This window comes from Euleptes europaea, chromosome 2, assembly GCF_029931775.1.
Source record: "Euleptes europaea isolate rEulEur1 chromosome 2, rEulEur1.hap1, whole genome shotgun sequence".
In the NCBI taxonomy this organism is placed as follows: domain Eukaryota; kingdom Metazoa; phylum Chordata; class Lepidosauria; order Squamata; family Sphaerodactylidae; genus Euleptes; species Euleptes europaea.
The window spans coordinates 66,827,886-66,850,419 of NC_079313.1; positions in this window are offsets into that span (position 1 = coordinate 66,827,886).

Below are 22,534 nucleotides of genomic sequence, written 5' to 3' on the forward strand. Positions count from 1 at the left end.
AAGATACAAAGATTACAATTCATTGGACACAATTAGGTTGGTGGAGTATGCAAATTTTCAGATTTCACAAAATTCTTCATTAATGAAGGAAAATTAATGATAGCAGAATTTCAAGAATAGCATATATGAAGAATGTGAGATCTGTTCTCTTTTAGTCTCTACTGCCTTTCTGTTTTAGCAGTCCAAAGTTGGTCCAAATGAATAAAAGATGTTTTGTTACTAACTTTGTATCTACTATAATGCAAGTTTTGAAAAGGAGGGAAACAAAACATTTCCTTGTTGGAATGCCAACAGTGAGGGATTACCCTGAACGTCTTCGAAGTGTAGAAGGCTAGAATTGAGCCAGCCCGAAAACAGAAGGCAGTTCCATATCACTGTACTTTTAGTTTTAACATGTTACTCCACACCCTGTGCAGCCCATATTTGGCAATCTGTGTTAACTTCCTGTTTTGGTTTCTCAATACTGGAGTCACATTAGTTTCGGTTTCTGAGGTAACACAAAGCGGAGCCTCCGTGGGCAGAGTGGAGCACTGGGAAGCTTCCTGAAAGACAGCCGACTAGCTGTCTCTGCATGCTGATTAGGCCATTAGGAGAAACTAATAATCACCAATTGGGATAGGGTTGCCAATCTCCAGGTACCTTCAATTGCATTTACTGCACATGACTCACCTTCAGCTTTACTGCACATGACCAGCATTGCTGGTTACTGGGGATACCTTCAGCTGCTTCCACTGTGCATGACCAACTTCAGTAACTTCTGGAGCTTCTCCGTAGGAACGGCTTTTTTTCTCTGCACTTGCAATCTTTGGGAATGGACCTTTTGGAGATTTTTTGAGCCATTAAGACCTTTTGGAACTTTCTCACTTACCTTTTGGTTATGAGCATTTTTGTATGTCCATGATACAGTTGCCCTGACCTGGATGGCCCAGGCTAGCCTGATCTCGTCAGATCTCAGAAGCTAAGCAGGGTCAGCCCTGGTTAGTATTTGGATGGGAGACCACCAAGGAATACCAGGGTTGCTGTGCAGAGGAAGGCACTGGCAAACCACCTCTGTTAGTCTCTTGCCATGAAAACCCCAAAAGGGGTCGCCGTAAGTTGGCTGTGACTTGAAGGCACTTTACACATGCACACATGGTACAGTTGCAGTTTTTGTATATATGTCAGTCCGCGTCCTTTGATTATTGTTTATTGTTAGCGACTATATATGTTGTATTCTTCTGAAATTAGAGCTTGTGCTGTCCTTCTTGCCTGTAATCTCCAGGTACTAGCTGGAGATCTCCTGCTATTACAACTGATCTCCAGCCAATAGACATCAGTTCACCTGGAGAAAATGGCCGCTTTGGCAATTGGACTGTATGGCATTGAAGTCCCTCCCCTCCTCAAACCCCTGCCCTCCTCATGAAGCCTGACAGTGGCCCTCTCCTGAACTAAGTTACCTGGCCACCACAGCAACACGTGTCACCACCGTTCCAGACATGCAGCAAGCCCTAAACGCAAAGGGAAAGACTCATGGCGTAACCCGTGAAACAGGCACCAAGAATCCACGTGCAGGACAACCCCTCTTAGTGAACCAGAGGGAATCCATTTTCCTGAAATCCCGTCCCAGTATCCAGCAGAAGCCATTTTGCAAGGAACAACTAGACACGTAGCCAGCGCCCCCTCCATCTGCATCGCTAACGATCCATCGGAAGTCCCCGAGGCATCAGCACCAGAGAGATCGCACCTCAGGCAACCAGGAAGTGATTCACCCCGGACGCAGCTGTTCGCGCCTTTGTGTTAACTCAATAAACTAGGGCTGTTGGAAAAAAAATTCGGTAAAATTCGGCCCGTTTTGATTTGGGAAATGCCAAAGTCCGAATTCCCCCGATTTGGATCCGTGGAATTCGGCGCCAAGTTCCGAGTTCGGGGAAAAATTAGGCCGAATAAAGCCATTAAAAACACATTTGCGCCTTTCCGCGGCTCCGGGGGGGGGCATTTTTGGAGGTAGGGGTCCCAAAATTTCAGTGTATCTTGAGGGGACCCTTCTTGCAAGAACCCCCAAGTTTTGTAAAGATTGGGTCAGGGGGTCTCAAGATATGGGGCCCGGAAGGGGTCCCCCCCAAAATTGCCCACAGCAATAAAGGCATTAAAAACACATTCGCGCCTTCCTGCGGCTCTGGGGGGGCATGTTTGGAGGTAGAGGTCCCAAAATCTCAGTGTACCTTGAGGAGACCCTTCTTGCAAGAACCCCCAAGTTTTGTAAAGATTGGGTCAGGGGGTCCCGAGATATGGGGCCCGGAAGGGGTCCCCCCCAAAATCGCCCACAGCAATAAAGGCATTAAAAACACATTTGTGCCTTTCTGCAGCTCTGGGGAGGCATGTTTGGAGGTAGAGGTCCCAAAATCTCAGCGTACCTTGAGGAGACCCTTCTTGCAAGAACCCCACTGTTTTGTGAAAATTGGGTCAGGGGCCCCTGAGATGGGGCCCGGAAGGGGTCCCCCATCTGTCCATTGGAATAAAGCCATTAAAAGGTATGTACTAAAACGAATGACAAGTCAGCCCATTGGAAGCAATGGGAGAGGCTGTCCAGCCCACTGAAGATAATGGGAGAGGGGAATGTCGGTTGACTTGCATTGCCTCCACTGAAATACATTACAGCGGATGTACTAAAACGAATGACAGGCTAGCCCATTTGAAACAAGAGGAGCGGCTGCACAGCCCATTGGAAACAATAGGAAGCAGCCAGAGAGAGACTCACTGATTCACAGTTAACTCCACACGAAGTTGGCAACCAGTGAAAACAGTAGAAAGCACAGTCCCACACAGAGGCAATCAAGCCCACCCCCCAGCAGAACAGGTAAACCCACCCTCCTTTGGCTTCCCCCCTCACACACACACACACACAGAGAGAGAATCTCCCCCCTCACATACACACACACAGGAAAAAAATTATAGAGAATTTTAGAGAAAAGCCCCCAAATGGGTCTTACTGTGGATGTCTTCTTTGCTTCTATCAGGAGCAGAGACTGGGAGGACTCAGGAGTAATCCTATCCAATACAATTCTAGCAGACTCACACACACATACTCTCTGGCACAGGAGGTTTTGCCTTGGATTTGCTGCTCTCTAGATGCACATTACGGATTGCCTGCTCCCATTCAGGATTAATTGCCTTTTAGTCAGACCCCCGGGCCGGGGTAATGGTATGGCCCAACTGCCGAGGCAACCAGACCCCCAGGCCGGGGTAATGGTACGGCCCAACTGCCAAGGCAACCACCAGACCAGACCCCTGGGCCGGGGTAATGGTACGGCCCAACTCGAATGTGTTTTTAAAGGCTGTAATGGGCAGATGGGTGGGGGGACCCCTTCCGGGCCCCATAACTCGGGACCCCCTGCCCCAATCGCCACCAAACTTGGGGGTTCTTGCAAGAAGGGTCACCTCAAGCTACGCTTAAAGTTTGGGGCCTCTACCTCCAAAAATGCCCCCCGGAGCTGCGGAAAGGTGCGAATGTGTTTTCAATGCCTTTATTCCTGTGGGCGATTTGGGGGGGGGGGACCCCTTCCGGTTTCTCTTATTATTTTTTTCCAAATTTTTTAAAAAAATTTACATATCCACCATGCATGCATAAAAGTTCCTCTTTCCTTTCCGCATTTCCAACATAAATCCGAATCTCCTTTTCATTTTACTTACCATCACGGGAGTTATATACCATCTATAAAACATTTTATATAGGTTCTCTCTAATTTCATTGGTTATTGTAAATTTGAATTCTTTCTTCCATAAGTTTTCCCACATTTCTAAGTCAATATTGTATCCTAACTCTCTCATCCATTTCACCATTACTGGTTTAATTCTTTCTTGTTCTAGATTTACTTCAATTAATAACCTATATATCCTTCCTATCCTTTATTTCCCTTTATTAATATATTTTCTAGTTTGGATTTATTTTTATTAAATCCAACTTGCTTGTCTTTATTGGATATATCTTTTAATTTATAATACATAAACCAATCTTTAATATTAAGTTCTTCTCTACTTCTTAAAACCCAATCTCCTTCCTTATAATCTATAATTTCTCTATATACATCCATATCTAAATTTAATTGTATCCCTCTCTTCATAAATGCTTCTACTGGATTAATCCCTCCCGGAGTTTTATTTTCCAAAATATATATTTTTATTTTTTCCAAATTTGAAGATGGTTTAAAGAGAGGGAGGCACAAAAGAAGAAGATATTAGAACAAATCAAACTGGGAGAAAAACAGCTAAGAAAATCACAAGATAAATTATTTAAACAAGAACAGATAGATAGGTTTAAAAAGTTACAATATTAATATGAATTCTTAATAACTTCAGAAATTGAGAAAAAATGTTTAATAGACAGAGACTTTTTGAATATGCCAATAAACCGGGTAAATTATTAGCTTGGCAGCTAAAACATAAAGACAAACAAAAAATTATGGAAACTTTTACAGATTATTATTCAAATTTATATAAACAAAATGTCATTTCAGAGGGAAATGGATGTTTATTTAAATCAATTTGATTGGGATGGAATATCACAAGAGCATAAGGAATTATTGGATTCCAGAATAACTATGAATTAAAAATTGTTATAGGTAAAAGTAAATTAAATAAATCTCCAGGCGAAAATGGATTTACAGCATTTTATTATAAAACCTTCATTGAACAACTATCTCCACATTTATTAAAGGTGATGAATCATTGCTTGCAGAATGGATCCATCCCACAAACCTGGAAACAAGCAAATATAGTTTTAATACCAAAACCAAACTCAGATTTATTGGATGTCGAAAATTATAGACCAATCTCATTATTAAATAATGATTATAAATTTTTGTAGCTATTTTAGCAAATAGATTAAAAATAGTATTAAACCAGGTTGTACATGAGGATCAAGCTGGATTTCTCCCAGGTAGGTTGATTAGTCAAAATGTTAGAGTAGTAATAGATCTTTTAGAATATGCAGAGACGGCTACTACTCTTATAGCAATGATATTTTTAGATGCAGAGAAAGCGTTCGATAACATAAATTGGAAATTTATGGAAAAAAATTAGAGTATATGGGCATGGGAAAAAAATTCAAGTCAGCTATTGGAAATATTTATACTTATCAATCAGCTAGACTGCTGATCAACAGTAATTTAACATCACAATTTGAAATTCAAAAAGGCACAAGACAAGGTTGCCCTCTTTCACCTTTATTGTTTATTTTAGTGTTAGAGGTTTTATTAAGAAAGATTAGAAATATCCCAGATATAACAGGATGTCAATTGGGGAGAAATCACTTTAAGATTAAAGCTTATGCTGATGATTTAGTTTGTTTTTTGAATAATTCTATTAGTCAAATTGATATCTGGAACAAAACGGTTGAGGTTTACAGAAAACTTACAGGTTTTAAAATAAATAAAAATAAAATATTGGTTAAAATATGACACTCTTGCAGCAGCGAGAATTATCAAAAAGGACAGGCTTCTCTATAGAACATAAAATAAAATATTTAGGCATTTGGTTAACTTCAAATAACCTTAATCTATTTAAAAATAATTTCCAACAAAGAAATTCACTTGGTTTTAATTGTTTCAATTATGTCTTGTTGTTGCTGTTTTGTTTTAATGGTTTTTAAGATATTTTTTTGTTATATATGGGTTTCATGGCACAAAGACGGTATAATTTTTAGAAAATAAATAAGAGTGGAAGAGTAGCTGTGTTGGTCTGCAGTAGGAAATTTGAGTACAGCAGCACCTTAGAGGCAAGTTTTTTGCGGGATGAGCTTTCAAGAGTCAAAGCTCCCTTCATCAGATGCGAGCAGGAAAGTGTGGGAGCTTAAGCTTCCTTGGAAGCCCGACGCAGCCCTGCTCACTAACACTGGCGGTGGCCAGGTAGGATGTGGTTGCTCAGTAACAAACTCTTTACTCTCTGCACATAATCCTTTAGCGTTATTGCTTCTTTGTCTTTCAGGGCTGGGCCCTGGCCCTCAAAACAGATTATGGGACTGAGCCCAGCTGAACCCTAGTTCACATGACGTCCTGATGATCTAAGCCATGACTGGTTTTCTCAGCATGGTCGATTTCTAGTTCACCAGAACCTGTTGACGATCGAGACTGCAGCAAACAGCAGTCAGTAGAGAAATGGCCAGTGTGCTAATCAGAGGAAGATAAAGTGAAGTGTTTGGCTGGAACAGCAAGACTAGGAAATGGTTGAGACATCAAATGACAGGGTATGCTCACCCTGCAGGAAAGGGAAGGGTTTACTTAAAAGCTTGACTTTTACTAGTCTTCCTCCAAGGGTGGTGCAAGCCAGCTCTTTGCGTTTACCTGCATTTGCACTAGCTGGTTGCTATATAGATAGCAAATATCCACCACACCCTTGAGAAGGCAGGCAAATTGTTTGCCAAATGTGTTCAACCCAGCCTCACTCTAAATATAAAATAGCACCACTGTCTGATGCCTTTCTGCAAAGTCATTACAAGTAGTTTGTCTTCCAATACGCCACTCCAATTACTGGCAAAAAGATTAGCATGGAGAAAGCATTTCAGAGGCATATGAATCCAGAAGGCATGCGTTCACCCAGTTAACCTAACCTAGAATTAATACCCAGCAGCCATTAGTTCTTCAAAGAAAATGCAACACACCAGATTCAAAAATGTATAGATTCTTTGAAACCAGGCAAAGCTATGACCTGATTCCCCCAGATTTAATTAAAAATAATGAGTGGTGGACTCCAATATTAGCCAATACACTAGAAGAGGCAAATGTTCTCACGAAGATGCCATTGAGCTCAGGTGATGCAGGGGGACATTCTATGGCTAGTCACTGCTTCAACAAAGGGTGTTGAAGTAACCTTTTGGTACTGTAGACAGTTGGCAACTGTCCAGGATTTACGAAATACCTTTCAGTGGAGAGACCAGGGTCTGAACCTGGGAACTTCTGCATGCCAAGCACATGCTGCACCATTGAGCCATGGTTCCCCCCCCCCCCCCCGTTTTTCTATCTAGGCATCTGACTGCCACATGTGGGGAGAATACTAGCTGGCTCAATCAGCTGCTGGACCTGCCCACTGAAGCCCTTTCCCCATTGCCTTTAGGAGTCCAGTAAGGCCTGGCCTACTCAGGCAACAGAATGAAGCTTTAAAGACTCCTATGGAACCAGAAGGCATTTGGGAATGATACTCCTACCTTACACACTTCCTCCAGTTCAGAGTAGCAAATCTGGAAGCCTTCTCCCTGCTGTGTTCATTTTCTCCTTTCAAGGGTGATTTTTTTCTTGAGAAATGTTAAAAGAAAATGTGATGTTCCATTTGCAGTTTGAATAGGGTTGCCAATCTCCAGGTACTGCTGGAAAAACAAGGCACTTGGTACTAACGGGAAGTAGGAGGAAGAAAAGTACCCAAAACAATGTGAATGCAAACACAGTTTAAAAATATGATTCTTACCTTGTATTTTTGAAGCGGTACAGTGCACTGTTCCATTTCCACACAGTTTCCCAAGTGGGGGTGGGTTCAAAATTATCTTACCTGCGGTGCCTTCTCACATTGTGTGAATAGTTGCTTGTAATCCATTCAGTTCTGGATTGATTTACTCAGAGCAACTGGGCTTTGTTTTTGAAAAACAGATTTATGTCCTCCACCTGCCTCCATCCTCTGCACGCATGAATGGGAGGTGTTGAGATGTCAATCCCATTTGGGGACTTCCGGTGGTGTCGCTGGGGTGAGTGCCACGTTTGCCCAGGAGCTCCTGGGTGAAATCCAAGTTTGCGTTAACTTTGGGGAGTTTTATACACCCCAACCCGACCCTTGCAAGTGGGTTGGATAGCAGGAATTCCCTGCAGCCCTTTTTTGCAGTTTGACCTCCTAAATACTCCGAGGGAGCTCCCATAAGTCCCCCGGAGTTTTGGATGCCGGTCCTGCCCGGGCACTGAGGGAAAGAAATCGCCAAAATGCAACTTTGGCATAAGACTCTACCCTCCACCACCTTATAACCAACATAAGGACTACTTTAAGATAAGAACCTCACCTCTAGATGCCCAAGTGAGTACACAAGAATTCCTCGTTTCTTACTGGCGTTACCGAATAACCGGGGGGGTAAATGAAGATATTCCCAGTACCCTTACTCCTCCCTTAATTGAATCGGATAAGTTTGACTTACAAAATCCACCAAGACTGGAGACAGGAGCCTTATCAAGTTGATCAGCTTAAATCAAAACAAAGAGTTAGAAGGACGCTTATGAGATGGACTAAAATCTTTACCAATGAGAAGCAACCTAGAGGGAAGGGGAGGGAGAATTACTCTCTGAGTTCCCGGTGAAAAAGGACTTCCTGCCACGTTTGCATAGCAAGGGATTCCTTGGACCGGAAGACCCTCTATACCACCCTCTCTATCATCTGATCCACAACAACAGGAAGTAAGTCATAGGACCGGATACACGTCGCACTCGAGCAACATAGAAATAATTCCTGAAGGAAACAACCATCGAGAAGAGGCGGTAGAAGGTCCGCGGCAAAATCAACTTCCAAAATACTTCCTGGTTTGATCCGACCTAGAGCGTCCGGCAAAACTCGCTGGTATTCCAAATCTTTAACAAGCTGTTTTAAAGTGAAACTTGGACCTTTTCAATTCGGAAAAATTGTTAAGCTGATCACTGAACCATTCTTTATCAACTACAAGTCAGAGGGCCCTGTCTGACGACATGTATTTTACCAGCCTTATTTCAATGTAAATGTCTGGATCTCGCCCCCGTTCTGGTTCATTACATAGCCCTGCCTACACAAAATTGAAAGACACCGCTCAAACCTTAACTATGGATAAGAAATTACAAGACATGTTAGCCAAACAAACAGAAGCAACAACTAAGCAGTTTGAACAGATGTCAACACAGATGGCACAGCTGACTTCTATGATGACAAATCTTGGACAAGCATCTCAAGCCATCAACCAGAAACTGGATGTGGTTACAGAAGACCTCAAAGAGGTAAAGACTCAAATGAATACTATGAAGACTGATATGCAAACAATGGACTTATCAATTAAGAAAGTGATGGAAGAACACAAGGATACAAAGAAAAAATTAGTAAGCCAAGAAAAACAGATTGAAACAATACAAACTAATCAGACAGCAGCCAAAGACCAGAGGGCCATGATGGAGATGAGAGTAAGAGAGACCAACCTTCGTCTGCGCAATTTACCAGATATGATGGGAGATAACAAAGAAACTGTAGTTCCAAATCTGGCTTACTTATTTCAAACAGAAGAACAAGTGTTGAGCCAAGCCATTAACAGAGTTTATAGAATACCATTACCTGCCAGAATGAAAAGATCTAAACCAAGAGATCTCATGATTGCTTTTTATGATACAAGGATTAAGGATAGGATCATGAAGATCCATTATGACAACCCGGTTTCTGCAGGAGATACTCCTCTAATACTTCTAAAGGACATACCAAGACATTTACTCTCACAGAGGAATAATTACAAAGAATTTGTGTCTGTTTTGAAAGCTAATGGTATTAAATATCGTTGGATTATGCCACAAGGCTTGGCCTTCACTTACAAAGAAATGAAAATGACAATCTTATCACCAACGGATGTGGGAAAATTTTTGAGGAAATATAAGACAGAACTTAAAGGGTTAACCTTGGAACAAAAGGAAGAAGAAGAGGAATCACAGGGAGCAGAGGGAGGTGCTGAGTTATAGACTCAATATTTTGCTTCAATAATTATTACACCATGGCAAAAGTAATTTCTTGGAATGTAAATGGGTTGAATGAAAAAACTAAACGGGCTAGAATTTTTAAATATTTACAGAAATACAAATACTCCCTAATTTGTTTGCAAGAGACCCATATAGCAACAAAGCATAAAAGATACCTGGATAGACAAGTGCTTGGACAAGCATTTGTCGCATCGGCCAAAACAAAAACAAAGGGAGTAGTGATATATGCTCATTCTAGCCTTAGTCCTGAATTATTGTACAAAGACGATGAAGGGAGAATTGTAATTATCAAAACTAAAATATTGGGGCAAAAGACGATTGTGGTAGGAATATATGCACCCAATGAAGGAAAAGCAAAATTTTATGGACAACTACACAAACTGATTTCCCAATATGCAAATGATCAGATTCTTTTGATGGGCGACTTCAATGGTGTTATTCTCTCAACTTTGGATAAAAAATCAAAAGCAAAAGACGAAAATGAAGGATGTTTGCCTAAAACCTTCTTCACCATGGCTTTGGAATTGGAAAAGACATCTGGAGAACAATGAATACAACAGCTAAAGAATATACTTATTATTCAGCAAGACATGATGCACACTCAAGGATAGATATGATATGGGCTAGTAAATCTATTTTTACGCAACTACGTAAAATTCAAATTGTACCAAGAACTTTTTCCGATCACAATCCAATTACATTTGAATGGAACAATAAACAAGCATTTAGATGGCGATTAAATGATAAACTTTTAAAGGATAACAAGATTCAAAAAGAACTACAGGACCTAATTAAAGATTTTTTTGAAATCAATCTTAATGGGGAAACTTCGCTAAATACAGTTTGGGATGCATTCAAAGCTGTTCTAAGAGGATTCATGATACAGAAACACACGGCGTGGAAGAAAACCCAACTACAACTTACCAATAATATACTCTGGGATTTACAAAATTTGGAGCAAAAACTCATTGGCTCTATATGAAGAAGAGAAAAATGACAAACAAATGAGCATCTCTGTATCTAAACACCAACTAAATTTGATAATAATGGAGGAAATGAACAAAAATTTAAAATCTGCTAAACAAAAATACTTTGAACATGCTAATAAACCTGGAAATTTTTTAGCAACCCAACTGAAAGATTCATTTCAAAAGAAGATTATAACAAAAATTCAATCCGCTAAAGGACCAGTTTATACAACTACGGATATACAAAAAGAATTTGTTTCATTCTATACTAAGTTATATCAGAAAGAAAATATCTCAAAAAAGCAAATAGACAAGTTTTTAAATTCAATACAGATGAATGTCCTTTCAAAGCCCCAACAAGAATGGATAGATGCTCCAATTACAAAGGAGGAACTACAAGAAGCAATAATGAAACAAAAAACGATAAGACACCAGGACCAGATGGAATTACTGCACTATTTTATAAAATATTCAGTGACAATTTAGTGAATTTTTTTGTATTACTTTGTAATACAATTTTGGATAAGGGAGCATCCCCAGAGACTTGGTCACATGCATTTATATCGTTGATACCTAAGGAAGGAAGAGATCCAGAAAAAACTTCAAACTATAGACCTATCTCGCTGTTAAATGTGGATTATAAGATCTATGCTTCGGTCTTATCGAATAGGATAAAGAATTTTATTAAGGACCTTATACATGAAGACCAAGCAGGTTTTGTTCCAGGAAGGCAAATTAAAGATAATATAAGAGTTTTATTAGACTCATTGGAATATTATGATCAGAATATTCAACAAACGGCAGCCTTTGTATTTTTGGATGCAGAGAAAGCTTTTGATATGGTCTCCTGGGATTTTATGAAAAAGATATTGGAAAAATTAAATTTTGGAGACCGCTTCTTGAGAGGCATATCAGCCATATACACATCCCAACAGGCAAAAATTTTGGTGAATGAATCGATGTCTGATAATTGTTCAATCAAGAAAGGAACTAGACAGGGATGTCCCCTGTCTCCATTACTATTTTTGTTGGTGTTGGAATCACTATGTTGTAAGCTAAGGAGTATGGAGGACATTCGCAGATTAAAAATTAAAAAACATGAATTTAAATTGAGAGCTTTCGCGGATGACCTTCTGTTAATTTTGGAGAACCCAACACAATCAATGAAGATATTGCTGGAAACTTTGGACGATTTTGGAAGTGTATAGGGGTTTAAAGTTAACCAAGAAAAAACAAAGACAATATTTAAGAATTTACCAGAAATGGAACAGCAGGAATTTATATCATATACAGGTTGGGACAAGGCTAATAAGGTCAAATATTTGGGAATCTGGATCTCTGCGAAGAACAAAGAATTGATAACTAATAACTATCTTAAATTATGGGATAAAATAAAAACTGACATGATCATTTGGTCAAATAAAAAGCTGTCACTTTTGGGACGTATATCAACAGTCCAAATGAATATTTTACCAAGGATGCTTTTCTTATTCCAAAATCTGCCTATAATATCACATGTTAAATATTTTGATACTTGGAGGAAAGACATATTAAATTTCATCTGGCAAGGGAAAAAGCCGAGGATTGCTTACAAACATTTGGTGGACTCTAAAGTTAGAGGAGGTTTAGCATTACCTAATTTTCAACTTTATGCTGAAGCGGCCGCTTTAGTATGGCTAAAGGACTGGATGAACTTATCTAACTTGCATTTGTTAGATCTTGAAGGTTTTAACAATATAAGTGGATGGCTTATTTGTGGTATGGTAAAATTAAGATACAAGCATCATTTCATAACCATATAATCAGGTCCTCCTTATTTCATATTTGGATGAGATATAAACATATTTTTGAACCAGTAACACCGATGTGGATATCACCTCAAGAAATGTTGACATTACGCCCACTTAGATTGGACAAATTTATCACCTACCAAGAGTTAATTAACTGGGAAGGGGAAAAAAGCTCACTAAAAGACTTTGTTACTTAAAGACGATTTACAATGGCTTCAATATTATCAAATTAAATCAGTATTTACACAAGATATGAAGAATGGATTCTCTAAAGAGAAATCGCCTTTTCACAGGATGTTATTAGATAATAACACTCAACTGATTTCTAAAATGTATAATCTTCTTTTAACAATTTATTGTGAGCAGGAAATAATTAAACCAACAATGATTAACTGGGCTCAAACTGTGGGACATGATATTGCTTTAAATAAATGGGAAAGATTATGGGTGAAAGACCTGAAAGGAATAAATGCGCAGTCAATTCGAGAAAATATATATAAAATGATGTATAGATGGCATTTAACACCTAAAAAGATTGCAAGGATTTATAAAGTGACATCCCCTAAATGTTGGAAATGTAATAAAGAAGTTGGTTCTTTTTATCATATGTGGTGGACTTGTGACAAAGCTAAGGATTTTTGGGGTATGATTTATAATGAATTAAGACTAATAGTACAAAAAAATATACCCAAAACACCAGAAATGATGCTATTAAGCATGATACCTGATGACTTGTTAATACAAAGGACTTTTTTGATCTATGCGACAACAGCTGCAAGATTGCTCTATGCAGCAAAATGGAAAGGGGCAGACACTCCTGGGAAAGAAGACTGGATTATGAAAATGTTTGAACTGGTGGAAATGGCAAAACTTACAGCTACTTTAAACCAAAAGGACAATGTTCAATTTATGGGGGAATGGGAGGCTTGGATGAAAATTGTGAATATGAACTAGGACTGGGGGAAATGGAAGAGTACCTTTTAATCTGATCTAGATGACATTGCTAATATAAAGAAGTGTAATTAATTATATTAACAGAATATTGTGATTGAAATTTAACTGAGATATAAGAATAATTAAGATCAGACTATATCACGATGGGATAGAATACTTTATTAAGAGGCGGACGGAGGTGATGGGGAAGTCACCAAATTTTCCTTTGTTTTTTTATTTTATTAAGTACTTAAATAACTATAACAACATTACTTATGACTTAATTTTTTATATTACTTTTTGTTGTTTGTTAACATGGAAAATTTATATTATAAAAACCAATAAAATTTTCAAAAAAAAAAGAAGAGATGTCAATCCCATTTGGGGGATATTAAATTCAGTAAAATCACGTGGAAAGAGAAAGAACAACAGAATATAGTTTGGAAAAGATACAACTCAGCTTCCCTGGACTATGGGATCACAGAAGAGATTGCACCAGATAATACAAATATAATGTATTGCAAAAGTTATTGGTAATGATTGAAATCAGTTTCCAGCCGGCAAGTGCAGAAAAGCCAGTTCTTAACATGACTTGAATGCCTTGCTCCTTCTGCAATGTTGAGTTGTACACTGCTGGGGAGATATTAGCAATGCAAAATGATTAGCAATTACAGCAGCAGTTAGCAGTATAGGTATCACATCCTGATGTGAAGTAGGGAACCCTACCCACTTCGATTTGAAACATCTGCAAAGCACATTGTAAATTTAAAAAGCATTCAGCAAAATGTTCAACAATGTGAAACAAGGTGACACATCACTCCGCTCCTGTCTATCAAGCATATTGTCCTAAACAGGTTTTCCATTCCATATTTTCCCTCTTTGCAGAACTGTAAGTTATCTTCCTCCTAACCTCCAAATATGCGCATAGGTGTTTCGTCAGATCCCATTCCACATGTCCAGACTTTCCAGCCCAGATATTGTTCATTCCATACGCCAGAGTGAATTGACACAGCTCAAAATTCATTTTAGAAGGAAACGTCTTCTTGCTCCATCCTCAGCTGCCTATTATGGGGGTGGGGTGGGGGCACTGGACATGCTGAGAAAGAACCTTTGAGGCTTCAAACCCAACAGCTGAAGTTTTTTTATGAAGCTTTGGAGGCTGACCAAAGATGCACATTATGCAGCAAGAGACTCTTGCGTATGACAATCAGTTTGCCATTATTTTTCATTTTCTGATAGCTAGGAATATGACCCAGGCTAGCCTGATCTTGTCAGATCTCAGAAGCTAAGCAGGGTCAACCCTGGTTAGTATTTGGATGGGAGACCACCAAGGAAGACCAGGGTTGCTGTGCAGAGGAAGGAACTGGCAAACCACCTCTGTTAATCTCTTGCCAGGAAAACCCCAAAAAGGGGTCGCCATAAATTGGCTGCGACTTGAAGGCACTTCACACACACACACACACACACACACACACACACACACACACACACAGGAATATGCCCATTTTCTCTGTGAATTTGTAAAATGGAAATTCCTACCAAGTTCTGTGATAACGGGGAATTAAAAAATTCAGTTGAGGGCTGGAGAATATTCCAGATAATTGCTGCACATCAAGGGGCATCCTTTGGTTTTGGATCCCTGCATTGTGGATTTAACCTTGGAGTTGCTAACCTCCAGGTGGGGCCTGGAGATCTTCTAGAATTACAACTAATCTCCAGACTACACAGATTAGTTCCCAGGAGAAAATGGCTGCTTTGGAGGGTGGACTCTATGGCATTACACCCAACTGAGGTCCTTCTCCTGCCTAAACCTCACCCTCCCCAAGCTCCACCCCCAAATCTCCAGGGATTTCCCATCCCGGCAACCCTAAAGTAGATGACTGTGTGCTCGTTTGTTCAGTCAGTGGCTCTGAATGGTGGAAATGTATTGTTATAATCCCCCCCCCCGTATTTTGAGTTGCTTACTACATTCTAGTGTGTTTGAATCAGAAGTGCTTTTAAGCAACTCTGGGTTTTGATGAACTGTTATTAATTGGATAAGAATTCATTATGCCAAACAAACGAATGGGCAGTTTCATATGCTTCATTCACAGTCCTGGACTTCTCTCATCTAGGTGATCTGTGAAATCACTTTCATCCACACCATCTCCTATTCCTCTGGGGTCTTGGGCATCTGCACACCTGCAAAACAAGTCTGCCTCCCAGCATCTATTTGTATATTATTTATCAGATCTACTTTGTCCTTTCCATTTCCTTGGTTTCCAAATGGTCACTGAATATCTTTGCCACAATTATTTCCAAGCCTAGACAATGTGAAGCCCTGCATTCTAAGGAAAATTCTGCCTGCTTCCTTCCTTCCAGCCAGCCAGCCAGCCTGCCAGCGTGGTGAAGTGGTCAGGAGCGGTGGACTCTAATCTGAAGGACTGGGTTTGATGCCCCACTCCTCCACATGAGCAGCAGATGCTAATCTGGTGAACTGGGTTGGTTTCCCCACTCCCACATATGAAGCCAGCTGGGTGACCTTGGGCTGCTCACAGTTCTCTTTGAGCTCTCTCAGCCTCATCTACCTCACAAGGTTCTCTGTTGTGGGGAGAGGAAGGGAAGGAGATTGTAAGCCGGTTTGATTCTCCTTAAAAGGTAGAGAAAATCAGCAAATAACAACCAACTCTTCTCCTTCTTTCCTTCCTTCCTTCCTCCCACAAAGGCACCTCATCAACAAACCATTACTTGGTAGGGTATTATTCAGTTTTACAGCTAAATTCCAAAATATTGCTATGCTTCTGTTTAATCCTTCTCTCCATGTAAATAGATGTTTTCTACTCCAATGCTATTAAAATCATGTCTTTCTTATGCAAAACAAAAGTGTATTGTTAATTTATTCCCATTTTGTATGTTAAACAAAAGATGGTTATTCTCTTCCCTTCAATGCAGAGCTCTCTGCTAGGAGACGAATTTGTCGTCTCCCCCCATTCTTTTGTTGTTACTCCTGGGTAACAAGAAAACCCATACATGTATATGTGCACGTACCGCCTCACTCCAGATTGTAGTTTAAATGGACAAAAGCAAAATGACATTTGGGTGAATGCTCAAAACCTTGAATATGTTTAACAAGTTAATCTGAACTTTTATGGAGAGCATCAAAGCAAACTATCTAGTACTATCTAAATATGATGTAGGAATGTGCATTCTGAAAGTAACTAATTAGAATCTAACTCAAAGACATTTTTGAAGCCGAATGAACTAGACCAGTGTTTTCCTACCTATGGGCCGGGGGAGCCAAAAGAGGGTTGTGAAGCCTCTGAAAGCGGGTCATGGGACAGCCCTCCCTAAGGGCTGCCCCTGTCCTTTCTATCGCTCTTTTTCTGTAGTTTGGAAACCAAGTTCTGACCCTGGAAGCAGTATCTGCCATGTCACACATCAGTTGGTATTTTTCCTTCCTGGCGTATACAAGTTGATCAAGTAAAATGTGTCCTGATGGCTACTTGAGGGGGCTTCTCAGGGGAAATCAGAGGGAGAAGGAGAGGGTGGTCAGTGGATGGGATCTAACCTCCATAGGCAAAGGCTGCATATGTCAGAATGCCACTTGCTCGGGATTCGTACTGGAGGCAGCTGCACCCTTTGTATGATGTTTGTCAGTTTCTCAAAAACACCTGGTTAGCCACTGTAGAAAATGGAATGCTGAAGTAGATGGGTGTCAAGGTCATAGTTGGGGGTGGGGGGAGAACATTGGGCCAGCCCTGGCTGGGACTCCCTACCAAGTAAATTTGGACTTGTGGGCCACCATACAGGAAAGTTTGGGAACCCCTGAACTGGATGAACTCAGGTTATTTTCATAGTAGCACTTATTGTGGATGGAGCGGAGTTGGCATATGCTGAGCATAGGGTTGCCAGGTCGCTTAGATTGTCAGGCAATTGCCCACTAATCCAGTTCCCGGCTTGGAAGCGGGGATTGTGTGTGCGTACGGCCACGCCAACGTGACCGCATCACTTACGATTTACACCCGGAAGTGCCGCATCACAACGGGCCTTTTACAGCTTAAACTCCCAGAAATAAGTATACATATTGAGCTAGCTAAGAAACCTCATCTGGCAATATTTTAATGCACTTACACAAAAGGAAAACGGGGGAATGCTTCCTCCTCCTTGCTATCCCTTTGCATGAGCCTTTCTCTCATGACCCCAGCCATTTTCAAGCTCCCCTATTTCTTGTAACAACGATTGGTACTGATGGGCTGGTGAGGGCTCATGGCATACATGATGTATACAGTAAGAGAGATTCTAGCCAGATTTCTGCCTCTCAAACCCTGTCTGTGCCCTCACCTTCAGAGGTGCGATGGGTGACAACTAGACACAGGACATTTTCTATTCTGACACCTCACCTTTGGAATACCCTCCCCCTTCAGGCTTGCCTGGCACTTACTTTACTTTTATGCTGCGGAAAAAAGTTGACGGGATCTGAGAAAGAGTGAAGCAGGAGAAGAATATGCTGCATGGCAGTGGTGAGATAGCGAAATAGCGATATATCGATAAAGGAAATGAAATATTTTTTTAAAAAATAACAGCGAGTTGTTTGCATTCACGCCGCACTCTGCATGCAAAAAATGAACAGGGAAATGGCTTCCTCCCTCGACGGCAGGTTCGGAAAGGGGATGGGGTCGGGAAGACCAGGTAGGCGGTACAAAGGCGGGGGAAGACCTGGGTGGACACATGAACACATGAAGCTACCTCATACTGAATCAGACCCCTGGTCCATCGAAGTCAGTATTGTCTACTCAGATGGGCAGCGGCTCTCCAGGGTCTCAGGCAGAGGTCTTTCATATCACCTACTTGCCTGGTCCCTTTAACTGGAGATGCCGGGGATTGAACCTGAGACCTTCTGCATGCCAAGTAGATACTCTACCAATGAGCCATGGCCCCTCAAATGGTCATTGTCTCTCCAGGGTCTCAGGCGAAGGTCTTTCACATCACCTACTTACTAGCAGGCCTTTTTTAAACTGGAGGTGCCGAGATTTGAACCTGGGACCTTCTGCCTGCCAAGCGGATGCTGTACCACTGAATCACAGCATCTCCCCCAGTTCTGTGTTGAGAGCTGCGGGCAATAATTTCCGGGTGTGAAGGGGCCCCCATTTTTACCCAGATCGCAGGAAAGGGGGTGTTAAACCATCCACTCTGCAGTCCAGATCTGAATCGGGAACCAGACTGGCACCCACTTGGGCAGTGAATGGGGCACAGGAAGAGGGAAGGAGGAGGAGGAGGCGAAGAAGAAGAAGGAGATTTGGTTTTTATATGCCGACTTTCTCTACCACTTAAGGGAGAATCAACCCGGCTTACAATCCCCTTCCCCTCCCCACAACAGACACCCTGTGAGGGAGGTGGGGCTGAGAGAGCTGTGACTAGCCCAAGGTCACCCAGCTGGCTTGGTGTGGAGGAGCAGGGAAACAAATCCCGTTCAGCAGATCAGAGTCCACCGCTCCAAACCCCAGCTCTTAACTACTCCACCCCATTGCACGCGTGCCCACCGCCACGTGTGAACGGGGCTTCCGCGCCAGAGCGGAAGGAGAGGCTGGGACAAGATCATTCGCAGCTTTAATTATGCATGCAACCCAGCATGGATTCTTCACAGCCACGGTGGGGTGGTCCAAAAAAGTTGAGTTAGAAGTGCTTTTTCAAAATGCGAGGTTTGTGAACTCAGGCCGCGCAGTGGGGTCTGGTTCATCGATTTCCCGTGCAAAACTAAAAAAAACCCTGCAGGGTACTTCAGCTTGGACCGTGCAGAAAATTGCCATGCATAAAAGGCCATAGAAAGAAAAGAAGCATAAAACGAATCAAGGGAAGGTGAGAGAAAAATCAGAATGAAGGCAAAGGGATTAATTTAAAGCCCTGCAACACCTCCCAAGTCTAACGTAATTAGCCCTGTTTGTAGATTATGCTGCACTAGGGTTGACAACCTCCAGGTGGTAGCTGGAGATCTCCTGCTAGTACAACTGATCTCCAGGTGACAGAGACCAGTTCACCTGGAGAAAATGGCCACTTTGGAAGGTGGACTCTATGGCATTATACCCTGCTGAAGTCCCTCCTCTCCCTAAACCACCCCCCTCAGCCCCCCCCCCCAAAATCTCCAGATATTTCCCAAACTGGAGCTGGCAACCTTATGCTGCACTCATGTACAATCCATGCAAAGCGTACATTTAACTTTTCTCTAAATATGTAACATGAATAGTGTTGCCAGGTGGGTGGTTTCGGCGAACAATTGCCTGCCAATCCACCCAGCTGCTTTGGAGTGGCGATCGGGTATGTGGGGTTTACCCCCAGACGTGCCTCATCACCATGGCTGCTTTAGCCCTCAAACCCTCACCCCCTAAAACCTCCCGCCAATCGAGAGGGAGGACCTGGCAACCCTAAATATGAATAATTCTCATGTTACATTCAATGCATATACAGCTGAATGTGTGATTTAAACCCCACAATTATCGAGATATTGGTCTTTGGTTTTACTTGTAAAGTGAACATGTGTTGGCACTTTCTTACTAACAGATGTACATACCAAATGTATGTGCATTCACTGTATCATGGGGACAGGGCTATTGTATATCACTGTTTGAAGTATTTTATTTTGGCCACACAAGCCTGTTGGCTCCTTAATGGTGACCAGGAAGTCCATTGTTAGATGCAGGCTGAGAAAGAAATGCTGAAATGAATTAATCTGACATTAACAGCCCATTCCTGAAAATGCAGCGTGCGGAGTTGGCGAGGAAGAGGCCTTTCGCCCCATAGGAAAAAGCAGGTGCAGCACCGCTGTTCCTGGCGCCGGCGGCAAGGGCCAAAATGGGATAAGAAGCCACCTACCCGGCAGCACCTCCCCCCGGAACACCCCTGGAACGCCTCTCTGCGCCGGCGCAGCCTCTCGGCACCGTGGCCTGCGCCACGGAGAGGCTGCGCCGGCGGAGGGGGGAGGCATGGTCCTGCGGAACTCTGCCGCCGGCGGGACTGGCCTTGCCGCCAGCATAAGTGCATTTAAACATGCGATTACACACACTTACGCTGGCAGCGAGGTCACGCCACCTCCTGAAGACTTTTGGTCCAATTTCAGGAATGGGCTGTAAGTTATGTGTGCAGACAAGGTATAGTACCACTTGCCATTTCTATTCCAAAAATAGACACACACAAACTCATCCCCACCTGTATCAGGATTCCCGGTGCCAGAAAAAGATGGTGGGAAGTATTATCACACTTCTGTGTGGCTTTTGCAAGTCAGAATTTTAATGGCCTGTTAAACAGGAACCCATTCTCTTGTCTATCCTGAACTTGTCAAGGAGGATCTCTTCCCATGTGTGCCATAGCCCTTGAGAATTTCACCCTAATTGGTGGACAGGCAAAGACGTTTCAGGTGGGATAGGCATTCCCACTGAAACCAACATACATGTTACGCAGATGCAATTAAAACAACTCTTTGGCATTATTTATGTATGTATTTATTTACTTATTGTATTTGTACCCCAGCTTCCTCCCCAATGTAAGCTCAAAGTAGCTTGCATCATTCTTCCCTTCCATTTTATCTTCACAACAACCCTTTGAGGTAGGCTAGACTGGCCCAAGGCCACCCAGCAAGCTCTCATGACAGAGCAGGGATTCCAGCCTGGGTCTTCCAGATCTTAGTCTGACACTCCAACCATTACACCATACCAGCATGTGACACAACGATATTAAAGAATGTGAACAAACATTTTAATAAGCAGAACATGAAGATGAGCCAACTTTATCTGCACAGCAGCTGTAAATAATACAAAAGGAAAATGTAAGCATTTCCTGGCACAGCACCTTGGTATCTTTTTAGTAGCAATGTCGCAAACTCACAAGTAACAGTTGGTTTTAATCCAGTTACTGTAACAGTATGGGGAGTGGCTTTTTGATGTCTGTTTCCAAGTAATATGTAGGCAGGACTGTAATTTTCTTCCTTCCTTGAGAATGTACAGGCCATTCATGGGTAGATTTTTCAAAAGACCAAATTATTGAAAGACACAAGGTGCAAATCATGAGTCATGCTTCATAGGTTACAGCTTTAAAAATGTGCCATCAACAGCCTGTATTCATTCTTTTTTCTCCTACACAGATGAATAACACAATTGGTGTAGTTCAGATTAGTCTAAACCAACATCCCAGTGTAACTCTTTCAGAGGTTGAAACATGCTGGGTTTGTTGAACTGCCACTTCAGCCAGAGGGTTTTTTCCTATTCTTTTTTAGAATAGAATTTACATTGAGAATTACCAAGACCTCAGCTAGAAATGGTACCTATGAGAGCAATCCTAAACAGCTCTAATCAGAAGTAAATCTCATTGTATTTTTAAAAAAGTCATGCAGATGGAGCAGAAAATAAAATAAAATATAACCTAGGCAGCTAGCTCAAAATCACTTTGATAGCAAGCATACCAATTATACAGCGATTGGCAGTTGCCAAACCCAACACACAAATAGCTTTGGCATCCTAAAGTCTTATATCCTTTAAAGTCCACTGAAGTCAATGGGCTTAGAAGGCTATAACTCTGCCTAGGATAGTTCTTTAAGTCTTCTCCTTGCTCAAACTATGGAATACACATGACCCTGAAGTTTTTATATAAGGGTCAGGGCCTAATGGGGTGATGCAGTGCTTAGAATCAGAACTGCCAGCCACTGGAGGAAGGTTTTTGGGGCAGAGCCTGAGGAAGGCAGGGTTTGGGGAGGGGAGTTCAAGGTCATAGAGTCCAATTGCCAAAGTGGCCATTTTCTCCAGGTGAACTGATCTCTATCGGCTGGAGATCCATTGTAATAGCAGGAGATCTCCAGCTACTACCTGGAGGTTAGCAACCCTACTTCGAATATTGGGGGAAAGGTAGAGGGAGACTTGATTATATGCACAAGCCCCACTCCAGAACCCCAATTTTGGCCTCTTCCATACTTTCCCTTGTTCAGCTTTACATAATTCTGCTTCTTCCTACTTTTCAAAATACTTGGTTAGGTTAACTGGTAAGAGAGCTGGTAACAATTAAAAACCTGTTGGTTGCTATGATGATACTCATACCCTGCAAAGACATTCACAGCTGTCTCTCACCCTTTCCCTGGAGGAGATATGCCTTTTTCCTTATATCTCTAGGAGGG